Raw genomic sequence first — 13615 nt, 5'->3', positions numbered from 1 at the left:
GCACAAGGGCTAACCTACATTAAAATAATTTCAAAGCTTTCTTATTATCTTTAATAAAACTTGAATTTCGGTTTAACAAGTTTAACATTAGATTTTTTTTTAAGTCTCAAAATAGTCCTGCCTTTGTAAGCTTTTGCAGCTAAAATAGTCAGTTGAAAGGAGTAATTTTTTATCTCACCAGCTCTGTGCCTGTGATGGAAATGAATTCATTACTTAGTCTAGGAAGGGATTAAGCATATCAAAGAAAGATAAATTAGAGTATTGCCAAGGACCTAAGAAGTGTAAAAATTTTACAAAATCAGGTTTTCATAACATGAAAAGGAGTGGGGAGGGTGGGGGTCGTTTAGGATACTTAGCAGTGGAGAAGATTTTAAATGCAAAATAAACCTGTTACAGGGAAATAACACTTTGAAAGTGAAACTCTCCAGAATCAGTATTTGATTCAATTACCTTCGCCAGTGCCTTACTGTAGAAGTGATTTTTAAAATATTGATGTCATCAGTGGTCAGGCTCAGGTGCCCAAGGCTGATTCCTAAGTGAAGCCACTGATAGCTCACTTCTTTGCTCATGTCTGCATTCATCAATTCATTGACTCAACAAGTGTTAATGGGTACCCACTGTCTGCCAGGCTCTGTATTAGGTACTTGCAGCAGTGGTGAAGCAGACAGGCCTGGATTTGGGGAAATGCTGTCATTTATATTGAATCCCATCCCCCTATAGGCATACTCACAGCACCAGTTAGCACACTAAAGACTCTGAGAAACCCTGTAGTAAAGAAATCCATTTAATTTTCTCAGAAATAATATTTCCTGGGCTTACTTGACCATAGACCCCCCTCTCCTTTTTTCTTTAAATCCTCAAGAGTCTATTCTTAGAATATTCTACAGGAGCTCTGCTGCCAGGAGGAGATGACATTAGCTAGCCAGTTTATGACACCCTGCTTCAGTTCAGACTTGTTGGCTGCAAGGACTCCACATAACAAAGAAGGAACGTGGCGCTGCTTTGATTTTGTCCCAGATCTTTTCTGTTCTTCATGTTTGCAACAGCCACATTTTTCAGCTGAGAAAAGAACACAAGTTTAGAACCACCAGGAAGGTATTCAATTTGTTAAAAATGGTCTACGAGCCAAAGGAAGTCTTCTTACCCTTCATGACCCTCCATTTGGGGGAAAGAGATAAAAGTATTGAATATGTGATTAAATTCAGTTCTTCTAACAACACTCCAACAAAGCAAACTGATTCAAAAGAAGAGAAAGTGCCTTTTGGGGAATTGTATACTTTCATAAAGTTAAAATACCCATCAAAAATATATTAGCGCATGGCAAAAAAATGAATCCATGCCAAGTAATGTAAACATGATACTTTTAATTTTTTAATGGCCCTGGGGCACCGTTATCTGCTCTTTTCTGGGAAATCACTCATCATGGAGCTATTGGGGAGAGGGAGCATTTCGGCCCCTTTTCTGGGAGAAATCCAATGCAGTATGGATATTAATTAAATTTATTAAACAAATAACACAGCGACTCGGGGAAGCATGGGTCCATCTGCCAGCTCTGCAGACAGATTCTGCAGAGACGCGAGCTGAATGGTGGTTACAGGGAAGTTGCGAGCTCAGCAGATGGGCTCTTGTCTCCAGTGGGGGAGATTTGGTGGCGGTCCAACAACTCTTTTCCCCCTCCAGGTTTTTGTTCCTTGCAACTGTGACTGAAGAAGCCCTTCTCTGTCTTTTCCCAGCCTTGTGCCTCTCTCCCCCGCCCCACCCCCCTTTGTTTATGTGAGCAATGTTTAAATCTGAGTGATTTGTTAGAGAGGCAAGTCCCAGCTGATCTCATTTTGTGTATGTGCTGCAAGGCTCAAGCAGAAAATAATTAGGAAAATGTAATCCCATTGCCTTTACAACCCGCTTGTGTACACTGCAGCTCAGTCTTGTACCTTGGAATAAAGTCTCTGGATGGATTCGAATTTAGTCATCATCTCTGTTCTCTGTATTTGGAAGTTCTATTATTCTGAGGTTGACATGCTTGCTGTTTTTAAAATCCATCCTTAGTTTCCTTTGAGACTCGTGTGACTTTGAAACCATGTGATTTAAGGATTCTTGTTTGTTTGGTGTTCTCACCACCAGTCTAACATCTTCATATTCTGTTGGCAAGTGTCTAGGTGCTTTAAATCCCAGTGTCTCCTCCACTTGCCATCTGGGATGAACTGTCATTGACAGTGTTACATCAACACTTTTGTGATCTGCTGTGTCTCGTAGAAACCCACTCCTCCATCTTCCCACCCACATCTCCTCAGAAGAGATGGTGAATTGGAAACCTTTCCATATTTGCTCTCAGTTATCTCCTCCCAACATTTGGTATTGTTTTTAACCAAGGCCCACTTAGATAGAATTTAATGCTAGGATGTTAAGTTAATATAAATCTCCCCTACCTCTTCTCCCTACCCGAACCTTTGTAAAAATCATTTTGTAGAAGGAAATCTCATCTTTGGCTATGTTCCTTAACCTGGGACCATGCCTTTCACAGGGGAGCCACCCAAACCTTGCAAGGCAGATCATGTGTTCTATTGATGTCAAAGATTTGGACTAAAAAGATGCCACCTTGGGCTGAGTCCTGAAACGCTCTTGCCTTGGAGAGATAGGTCTGGTTCCAGCCAATCTGCCACTGGACATATTTGCAGAGATAAAAGCCCCTCTGTGGAATAGAAATACATCCAATCGAACCATTCCCTCCCTCCCCACAAACCATTCTCTGCCAGCAGAGGTCTCAGCTCTTACAGAACCAAAGAGAAGAGAGGATGGAGCTGGGATTATCCCAAGGTGTATTGAGTCTTATGGGAATAGTGGCCAGACCTTTAATCCATGTAATAAGAAGAAGTAACAAATGGATCTATTTGCCGAAGCACAAAGAAATCTTAGCTCTCGAGCCTCTATCCATCTAGAATGGGCAGTTCATTTCTGCTGCACTTGAAGGTGGTTGGCTGAGTCTTTCCTCTGTAATGGTCCTTGTGTGTACTTTTGGAACCCAATTTGAAACACCAATCTGTTTTTTTTTTTTAAATAACTTGGAAATGAAATATTTTAGCTGCTGTTTTCATTCCCTCCCTGACTCTCCCTGAAGATCTAGCCCCCTCCTTCCTTCCCCAGGCATGCTAATATTAATACTATGAAGGTTTGTTACTGTGGCAAATTATTGGAATTCAGTAGAGACTTTGTTTTTCCTTAGAGCCCTGTCAAAGATTTATTGTGAGCTTCAAGTTATTGTTACTCCCCAGTCATTTGAGGAATTTAAAAAGAGCCAGCCTAAAAGATGGTCGTGAAGTGGCTAGTGAAAAATGTGTGTTTACCGGTAAGTTGTAGGTGAACTGCTAGTTTATTTCTTTAATTTGTGGAAGTTGAAATCTGCTGGGGGTGGAGGGAAGACATTTTGAATTCAAAGGCTATTTACTACAATGTCTGCTCTGCCTCTCCTTCTCCCCTGGTGTACCTGGGCTAATTTCGTCCTCTGATTTAAATCCCAATCTAGCTGGCCTGGCATCTTAATTTAAGGGAAGATTGGACGTTGTTTTTCAAAGGGAATTGCAAGTGTTTCATGCTTGTTTGAAAACAGATTGTGGCTTCTTTCCTAAGGATAAGCTTAGAAATTACACAGAAATCTCAAGGTTTTATTTGTAGCAAACTGTTTTCAACCTTCTTGTCCACACATTAGTATAAATGAATAAAACAGAGAAAAAGTCAGCAAACACCCTGACAGACAGTGTGTGCATATTTCTGATCGGCTTCTTGAGCCTGTCATTCTGCTGAACACATTGTGTTTACTCCAGGGCTTCAAATTGCTTTATTGAGAATTTTGTAGGCAAAATGACAATTTGAGACTAAATGCATCAAAAAGCTTTTGGTTGGCAAAAGTTAACACTCCTCTGTAAGTAACTGGAGAGTAGCTTTTATTTTCATTTTTTTTAACTTCTAGAAATTTATCACAGGTGACAATTACATAACATATAGAAGAAATGCATAGACACAGAGATGTGACTTAGATATTCATAGACTCACTAACAGAAAACTGAACACCAACGAAATGCTCAACAAGCATATGACTGGGTAAAATTTTTCTGTGAAATGGAAGGAATGCACAACGTAGTTCCCTTGGTATCCAAAGGCCCCCTCCTCCCCCTAGTGATGCCAAAATCCCCACATGCCCAAGTCCTTGTTTGTATATAACCTAGGCACATCCTCCTGTATACTTTATCTCTAGATTACTTATAATACTTAAGACAACAAAATTCTATGTAAATAGTTGTTATACTGTCTTATTTAGGGGATAATGACAAGAAAGAGAGTCTGAGTGTAGCTTTTAAAATCATAGATTATTTTTAAGTTACCTGATAAGGACAGGTGTTTTTTAGGTGTTGTTTTTTGCTCTTTTGGCTTTGATATACTTTTTTTTAAGGGCTCAAGTATAAACTTTAAAAATATTCCATCCAAGGACTTCTCTTTGATGCCTCGCTGTTACTCCTTTGGTGAGTGTTTTGCAAAAGAACCATATTTGGAAATACTATCACTGGCTTTATGCAGCCACCACCCCAGGAATAAATGCTGAGGCCCCTCAAAGTGTGCACCTTATCTAGGAGAGAAGGTGAATAATACTCAGTCACTTTGTGTTGGAGACACTGACTTGTCACAGCCTAACTCCTAAGGAAACAAGGGAGGCTCGAGGCCATTGGCTATCCTTAATGATCTTAGTCTGTTTCGAATGTTTCAGTCTTATTTCTGTGACCACTTATTTCTGCTTTGTGGTACCACGCAGAGCTTTCCCCAGTCCTGGATACAATAAGCATTGATTGACTGTTGATTAGCTTTGTATTAATTGCTGATTAGGTTTGAATTTCTTTTTCTGGAACCAAGCAAAATAATCCAGATCTCTGTGTTTTGGCCTGTGTCCATCTGAGTCTTCCTGGGTTTTAGAATCCCTCGTCATTATAGTGCTTTGGAAAACTGCCTTCAATTCTTCTAAGTTAGTCTTTTGGAGTCAGCTGAGAGAGGGCCTTCCAGGGGCTGGTATGATTCTTTTGTTTTTACTCTACAGTGGAAACTCAGTAGTCTTACAGTAGAAAGGGAATTCGCAAGCTGCCAAGCCTCCCTCCCTTCCAAGCATGACAACATCTTGGGCCTGTCCACTTGTAACAACAGAGTTCATCCAACATTGTTGCAGCTTTTAATTTGGAGAGTTTGTAAGTGTTACAGATGCTAGAAACATACTCCTTATATTAATAACTTCAAATTTCAATCTCAGGAAACTCATACTTCGTTTCTAGAGGTGATGATAATGAAATCACAGTTCAGTTCACTGTTACCGTTATTTCCTTTTCTACACCATATTTCTTCAAACATGCAAATGATTAGTGAAAACTAGCTACCATTGCTTAGGAACTTATTATGGGTTGGCTCCCATGCTGAGCATTTTATGTATATCATGCCATTTATTTAATCTCTCCAACATATTAATATTCTCATTTTAAAGATGGAAAAATTAATGCTAATGGATGTTAAGTATTTTGCCCGAAGTCTAATCTAATTAAACTCATCTAACCTAAAGTCATTTCGAGTAGTGAGGCCTGGATTTGAAACCAAGACAGCTGACTCCGAAACCCTTTCATTAAACCTCTTTGCTCTAGTGCCTATCTATATATACTCATTTATAATTTATAACTTACTTAGATCCGAAAGGAAGTTCCGGCCTCTTCAAATAAAAGTGCACATAAAATAGCAATGTTAAAAACCAAAATAAAAAGATAAATCTTATGGGAGCCTTCAAGTCTTTAGAAACAGTAGTTCTGTCTCCTGGAAGTTTGCACTTTCTAAGTCAACATTGCCGGTTTCTTTCACTTCCCATTCATTCATTCATTGTTGGAAGAATGCTGGGCGCTATGGTGAACTCTTCAGGGAGTGGCCTTGTCTTATTAATGTTGTGTGTCCGGTGCTAACTGTTGGTGTTAAGGACGTTTTGAAGAAGTGGGCCCAAGGGGCTGAAGCTGAACCCATAGGCTTCATTCAGGTTGCTGGTCCTGCAGCAGGCTCATTCCAAACAGGTGTTGGTTTAAACTGGATGACATTTGGGCAGAAATGGGATGCAAAGGGAAGAGAAGAAGTAGAATAAACAGATCTCTTCCTTATTTATTCCCCACTGTGTGCTGTTTTGCATTTTCTTTTGTGTGTGTGTGGGGGGGGGGCAGGCACTGGGGTTTGAACTCAGGGCCTCATGCTTGGTAGGTGCTGATAACACTTGAACCACTTCACCAACTCTTTTGTGTGATTTTTTTTTTTTTTTTGAGGTAGAGTCTCATGAACTATTTGCCTGGGGCTGCCTTCAAACCATGATCCTCCTAATCTCTGCCTCCAGAGTAGCTAGGATTATAGGTGTGAGCCACTGGTGCCTGGCACATTTTTTTTTATACATCACTGTAAGCCACCTTGAATCACTTTTAGAATGAGGCAGAATATAAATAAATGCTTATTACATATTAACATACATAAAATATTAGATTGACTTGCTTTGTGAGTGAAATCCTTTGTTCTCTGCTGAGATAGATTAAGGAAAGGGAAAGGGCTGGAGATGTAGCTCAGTGGCAGAGAGCTTGTGTAGCATGTGAAAGGCCCTGGGTTTGATCCCCAGCAATATACACACACACAAACACCCTGCATACAAGGAGGCATTTTCATCATTAGGAAAGTCTAATGACTGTCAGGTTCACAGACAAGTGATGAGGCACTGAGGCGAGAATGGTAGGAGAGTTGGGCTGCCTGTGTGCTCTGGGTCATCTCTGCTGATCTCACATAGCTTTGAGTATCCCAGGGACTGTGGTTTCTAGGCCTGTGCCAGGCTGGTAGTTTTCCTTTGGATTTTAAACTGTTTCTCCTACATAATGTCGCACTACAAAGATGCAGAAAGAATAGAAGCATTCATGTCTTATTTATTGCAAGCAGTTTTGCTTTTGTTCATGCATCTAAAGACTGTGCTTGTTTGGTTGTTTTTTTGAGACAGGATCTCACTAGGTAGCCCAGGTTGACTTCCAACTCTTGATCTTCCTGCCTCAGCCTCCTGAATGCCAAAATTACAGGTGTGCACCACCAGGCCTGGCTCTGTGTTTGCTTTCTAACAATCACATGCATCATATTGTGTGTTATATTACCTTTGTCATCGGCTACAGCTGGTTTTTGTTAGAAATTTCCTACCCTACATTTGTGCAGGTGATATCATCCCCCTAAACGGGAGACTTTACACTAACCATTCACATTTTATAGAAAAGCAGGTATAGGAAGGCTGTGCAACCGTCCCCTCCCTTGACCTGCTATGTTTTTATTTCTCTTGTGGCCTCTTCATTATTTGTTTGCACCCAGTCCTTAGAGTTTTGTCTCTTCCTGTGCTGGTTAGTTCCTTATGTTCTTGATTACCTGGTGCTGCACAATTTCTGAAGAACAGTCTTCTCTTCCTCACAGCTCTGGAGGCTTGAAAGTTCAAGATCAGGCACCATGTATTTTGAGTCTGTGAAAGGCCTGGTCTCTAAATGCTGCATCCTCCAGAGGGGAGGAACACTTTTGCTCACATGGTGCATGTGCAGAGGAGCAAGAAGAGCCATTTTTAAAAAGAACTAAACCCACCGAACAGAGTGAAGCACTCATGGCCCAATCACTTTTAAAGGTCCCACTTCTTGAATGTAAATTAGTCCAGCCATGATGGAAAACAATACGGAGGTTTCTCAAAAAACTAGAAGTAGAACCACCCATGACAGAAGTCCTACTACTGGAATTGACATCAGTGTGTCAACGACATACCTGCTCTCATGTATTTATTGTAATGTTGTTCACAAAAGCCAAGATATTGAGTCAGCTCAGGTGTCCATAATAGCTTAATGGCTAAATAAAATATGGTACATGTACACAACAGAATAGTACTCAGCCAATAAAAGAATGAAATTCTGTTATTTGCACCAACACTTAACATCATGTTATGTGAAGTAAGTCAGAAAGACAAATATGGGCTGGAGGTGTGGCTCAAGTGGTAGAGCGGTGGCCTAGCAAGTGCAAGGCCCTGGGTTCAAACCCTAGCATTGCCAAAAGAAAAAAAAAGAGAGACAAGAGAGAGAGAGAGAGAGACAGAGATCTCATAGCAGTAGAGAATAGCATAATGGTTACCAGTGCTTGGGCAGGGTGTGGGGGATAAAGGGGGTGCAATTGGATAGGAGAAACAGCTTCTAATAAACAATTAGTTTAATATTTCAAAATAGCTAATAAAGAGGCTCTTGAATGTTCCCACTCTGAAGAACTGATAAATGCCTGAGTGACCCATATGCCACCTACCCTGATCTGATCATTACACATTGTATACATGTATTGAAATGTCACACTGAACACCAATCGGTAGCTCTCTTTTCATAGTGTTTTGAAACTGGTAAACATTCAATAATGGGTGACTATTAATTTTTAATATCAGTGGTTAGGAATAAGCTGTTTGATCAGCTTTGCTAAGTCTACACGGGGTTGAGAAACAGTGATGGTTTCATTTTAGCCAAAACTGGAGTAAAGCAAACCTGGTCATACTATTACCTAATGAGCCAGTACACACTTCTTTTGTTCCAACTGGTATTAATAGAAACGCAAACCCAGCAGTAGAATTGCAGAAAGGGGGCCGTTTACCAGTGACCTGTAATGACCAAGTGCACCATGGGCTGCATTTTTTTGTGTAATATATATACTGATACTTTAGGGTGAGGTTTAACATAATGAACTGATTAGATCAAAATTATAATAATAACAAAGTCAAGGAGTGGGGCTGATGCCTGAAACTGATTAATTAGCATGATGGACGGGGATTTGATTCCACAGAGCCTGGAATGTTGAAAATGACACAGAGGTGAAACAAAAGAAGAGAGGAAAGGTCCTGGCACGCGTCCTCCTGGTGTTTATTAGTGTCACCTACATTTTGGATCCTGATAATGCGTCAGGCCCTTTGCAAAGGGCCTTTCCACATTCTCACTGGCTGTCTCTAACAGCATTGTCAGTATTATTTCCCCATGACTTACTCAGTTATGGATTTCAAGATGTGAAGACTGTGGTCCCTTGTCCCTTGGAGAGGAAGAGATAGAGTTGGGATTTGAACCTCTGCTTTCTCCAACCTGAGTTCTTAACCTCTACACCTCACTTGGTTGCTTCAGGGCTCAGCTGGGTTATGCTCACAGTGTTAGTGAAGAGGGACAGCCATTTTCTTAAATAGCACAGATTAGGGCAATTGGAATTCCTACAAGACACAAGACGTTTGTTATTTCATAGTACCCATTGTCTTACGTTTATTAAATGCCAGCAAACTCATTCATGAGGCTGACTCAGGCAACCGTCCATCAAATGAACTCAATAGTAGACAGTTCTCTGGTTATTTTTCTGTTCATTCAAACAAACCTTTAAAAGAAACCTATAGTACTTGTTTAAACACTGACTTCTTAGAGTAGGAAAGAAATGTTACATTTAATTAATTTTTCTCACTCCTCTTTGCGACTGGAGTTTGGGTGCAATGGGCCCAATTTATGTATTATAAATCTAAAATAATTTCCTAAATTTCTAATTTGAGGTAAATATATTTTATAATAAAAGGAATTTTAAGAAAATCAGCTAAACAAATGACCATTTGTGTCATAACCTCGTTTTAGATATCAAAAAAGTTAGATTATGCTAGTTAAATTTTTTTTGGAGCTTAAATCAAGTATTTTGGGGGGAATGACATTACTTTTTAAAGTCATTTTGGACAATGTCATAGCAAATTAATACTTGAACCAATAAGCCCAAGTCATCTGAGATTCCTACAAGTCTTAGGCAGAAGACTGGGCTATAAACGAGGTTGATTTTTATATGGACCTCTTAGCTCCATGTTATTCCCTGGTCCTAGCCTGGTTCCAGCCCTGACCAGCTGTTACCTACTTCTGTTGTGTGCTAGTGTTTGGCCTTTGTTTACTTAAACATTGTTCCACACTGCTGAGGCCCTGTTACATTTTTTTGTTATATTTTTTAATTCAACTATAAAGGCAATTCAAGTGAGAAACTTCAGCACGCTGATTTTGCTCTTTGAGTCATTGCACTGTAATTAGCTGAGTTGGGTTTTAAATGCAGCACAAGAACATCTTTCTTGTCTGTTTATGTCAGAAAAAAATGGCTAATGAGCACTTATCAAAAAGATGAACATTTTTTCATTAGATTAAGTAAAATCAAAACAGATTTATAATGTACTATTATGTTTCAGTGTGGAATAAATTGAGTAAAGTAGCTAATATCTTCACGGCTCCCTCAGAATGTCTTTGCATGATCGGATCTACTTCCTCCACCCCTCCCCCACACACCTAGACTGCCTGGTCCATGGCGACTGTCTTTGTGGGGAAGTGGAGTCAAGGCACATTCCCAAAGGGTTTGGAATGGCCTCAGTATTCTTTGTAAAGTCTGAACAGCTATGTGGCAGGATTGCCTTTGCATTCTGCCTCTGTTCTCTGCGATTTAATAATACAGTCTGTCAAATGGTTTTTAAGAACAACTTCTCTCACTTTTCATAGCAGTCAGTCAAAATGCTACCTAGCACTCAGTTTCATCTAGAATTTTCTTTCATGTGGAGATTTTTGAAGACTCTGTCTGGAGGAGGCTTTGCTTGAAGAAGGCCCATTCCTTCATTCTACATCTCACTTGGATAGTAGGTTATTTTCTGGTCACAAAGAGTCTAAGTCATTACCTTCTCTTCCACCATGTGAGAGCTAAAGTCCATCATGTCAGTGCCCACTTGTATCTGTAGAAATATGTGCATATCCATAAAGCATTTAACTTAACAAGGATTCATGTGAAGACAGAAGGTGACATGGTGTGGATCTTGAGTGTCCTCCAAAGGCCGATGTGTTAAAGGCTTGGTCTCCAGCATGGTGCTATTGGGAGATGACTGAACCTTTAAGAGTTGGGGCCTAGAGGGAGGTCAACTCTTTTGCCCACTTTGCAAATATTTGTCTTTTATTGTTGCATTGTAAAAGTTCTTGATATAGTCTGTATTTTAGATCCTTATCATATATGTGACTTGTAAATACTCTCCCCTTTTGTGCGTTGTCTTTCTTGCTGGTCTTGCCCAGGTTTTTGTCTTTGTTGGAAGCTAAGTTTTGTACCCTCAGCACTATAGGACTCTTTTTATTTTTGCATAAACTTTCAGCCTCATTATTCCATCTTCTCCAGGCTGCTTAGGACTCATCGGATGCCTTGAGCGGACGCTGTGTGGTCAGGCTCACTTCTCTGCAGCTTGCTTTTCTGTGAGATGTAGCTGGCCTTTATATTTTTGTCTCCTCTTCCAGCACAGCACAGACACCACAAGCTCGAGGTTGCTGCTCTCTTCAGCCTTTACCCCCATGCACAATAAACTGGCAAATATCCTGAATGTGAAACAGCAGTGGCAAATGCAAACCTCAGTTTGGCGTGTCACCCTGTCCCCAGGTTTGCTGCCTGTAAAGCCTGCCTCGATTACTTCCTAATACCTTACATCTACACTAGCCTTTCTGGCTGTTCTCACACAGAGGGGTTACTCTGATACTAGTTATTCCATCATCGCTAGCAGCAGCAGTCATCTTTCCACTTAGCACATTTCATTAAATTTGTATGGAAATGAGAGAACACAGTCAAATTGACAATGCATTTTACAATTGACAAGGAAATTGGCTTGCTCATACACTGCTAGGGAGGGGATAAATTGGTACCGCCTTTCTGGAGGGCACTCATTTGTATCAAAAGCCTTAACAATTCATTTGTCCTTTGACCCAGCAATTTTGCTTCTAGGAATTTATTCTAAGAAAATAATTGTGACGATTTATTTGGAAAGATTTCCATCTCCTAACCAAAATTGGAATCAGGACCCTAAGTATGCAACAATGAGGGACTTGGTAAATTCTGATGCATCAATGCAGTGGAATATAATGTAATGTTACTAAGGATGTAGAAGGATATTTAAACGCATTTTAATCTGTTGGTAAGTACAGGAACTACAAAGTAACGCATACAGTAGGGTCCTGTTTATAAATGTGTGCCCAGCTATATAAGACTAGGGTGATGCACATGGAAGTGTTAATGGGAGGGCGTTGTTAGGTTGTTGGAATTTCTTTCATCTATGCATACTTGAAATATTTCCATAGGGTATCATTTATTTTAAAAAACCTAATATACTTTTTTAAAAGTTATAGTTAATGTTTTCTGCAAAACATTTTAGTTTATATTGATGGCTTGAACTCTGTTTTTATACTCTTAAGAATTTTATAGATTCTATCAGATTGACCTCACTGAAAATACTTTGTGGAACTAAAGACTTCCATTCAAGCATACGTTAAATTCCTTCTAGTAAGGACCAGGTGTAGTGGTTTACCTCTGTAATACCAGCTACTCAGGAGGTAGAGACAGAAAGATGTAAGGCTGGTCCTTGTCAAAAAGTGAGCATGTGGCTCAAGGTCAAGTCTGACTTCAATCGCTAGTACCAAAAAAAAAAAAAAAGTCCTTTAGTAAACCTTAATCAAAGGCTTCACCTGTTTCTGGCAGCATGGGCCCAAACCTTTTTAGTAACTAGTCCTTTAAAAGAGTATGTAGGATTTGTGATAAGGTCCTGGATTATAAGGGAAAACTTATTTCCTAGGAAAATAATCTAGCATCCTTTTGAAATCCGGGGCTAAAATTTAATGCAGTTGCTTAAATCTAAAAATAAGTTTTCTAAAAAAATTCTTATCCATTGTTGTTTTTTCTTGAAGGTAACTCGCTAAGGCAGCAATCATTGTGATTTCTTGAGTTTGAGGCTTTTCCTGGGAATACCCGTTCCTTGGCTACATCATCAAAGACCCAGAGAGTTGAGGATGGTTGTCGGCAGCAAGAGGCCTATGGTACTTCTTGCCCATTCAGACAAGGTGACAGGACAATGACCACTATGGCCACGTCAACAATGTTGTGTACTGCAGTGACTTTGACACTGTTATCAGCCATTACCTGATCAGGCACGCAAAGCTCTGTAGCCCCAGATCTTAACTCTCACGCCCTTGAGTGGGAGTGCAAGTAGAGCATCCTGGGAAGAGGTCCCTCCATTTTCCTCTGTGAGCACACTTCCTTTGTTGAGTGGACTGAATGCCAGACTTTTCCAGAAGAGAACAGAAGGACCCACACGTGAGTGAGGAACACACTGCCCTAGCTCTCTCGGGGTCCCAGGTGTTCACATATCTTGGTCCTTTGCACTAAATTGTCAGCAAATGAGCAGGCTTTGAATCTCAAATAAGCATCCACACAGCAAACCACATACTGTTCAGATGCTGGGCAACTTGAGCAGATATAAACATCAACCCTGAAGGCTTTTTTGTGAGAAAAACAGCTGCTCCCCCCACAGAGGACACATGAAGGGGAAGAGAGAGGGAAGATGTAAAGATGTTTATTCTGTTTTCTGAATGCCATGATGACACAATTGCCATCTGATTGTTGTGTTTGCAAGATTGGTTAGTACATTTTTGATTGATTTAATTGTCTATCTGAAAGATTGCGTCCACAGGGAGAGCTGTGTAAATCCCAGCTCTGCCTTGCATTAGTT

General features: G+C 40.2%; 1 pseudogene; it reads left to right on the top strand.

The window, feature by feature from the left end:
- Positions 1–3304: 3304 nt before the first annotated feature.
- Positions 3305–13615, top strand: part of LOC141411523 (uncharacterized) — a 114894-nt pseudogene continuing 104583 nt past the window's right edge.

This window comes from Castor canadensis, chromosome 1, assembly GCF_047511655.1.
Source record: "Castor canadensis chromosome 1, mCasCan1.hap1v2, whole genome shotgun sequence".
NCBI lineage: Eukaryota > Metazoa > Chordata > Mammalia > Rodentia > Castoridae > Castor > Castor canadensis.
This window is presented reverse-complemented; position numbering and strand designations above follow the sequence as displayed.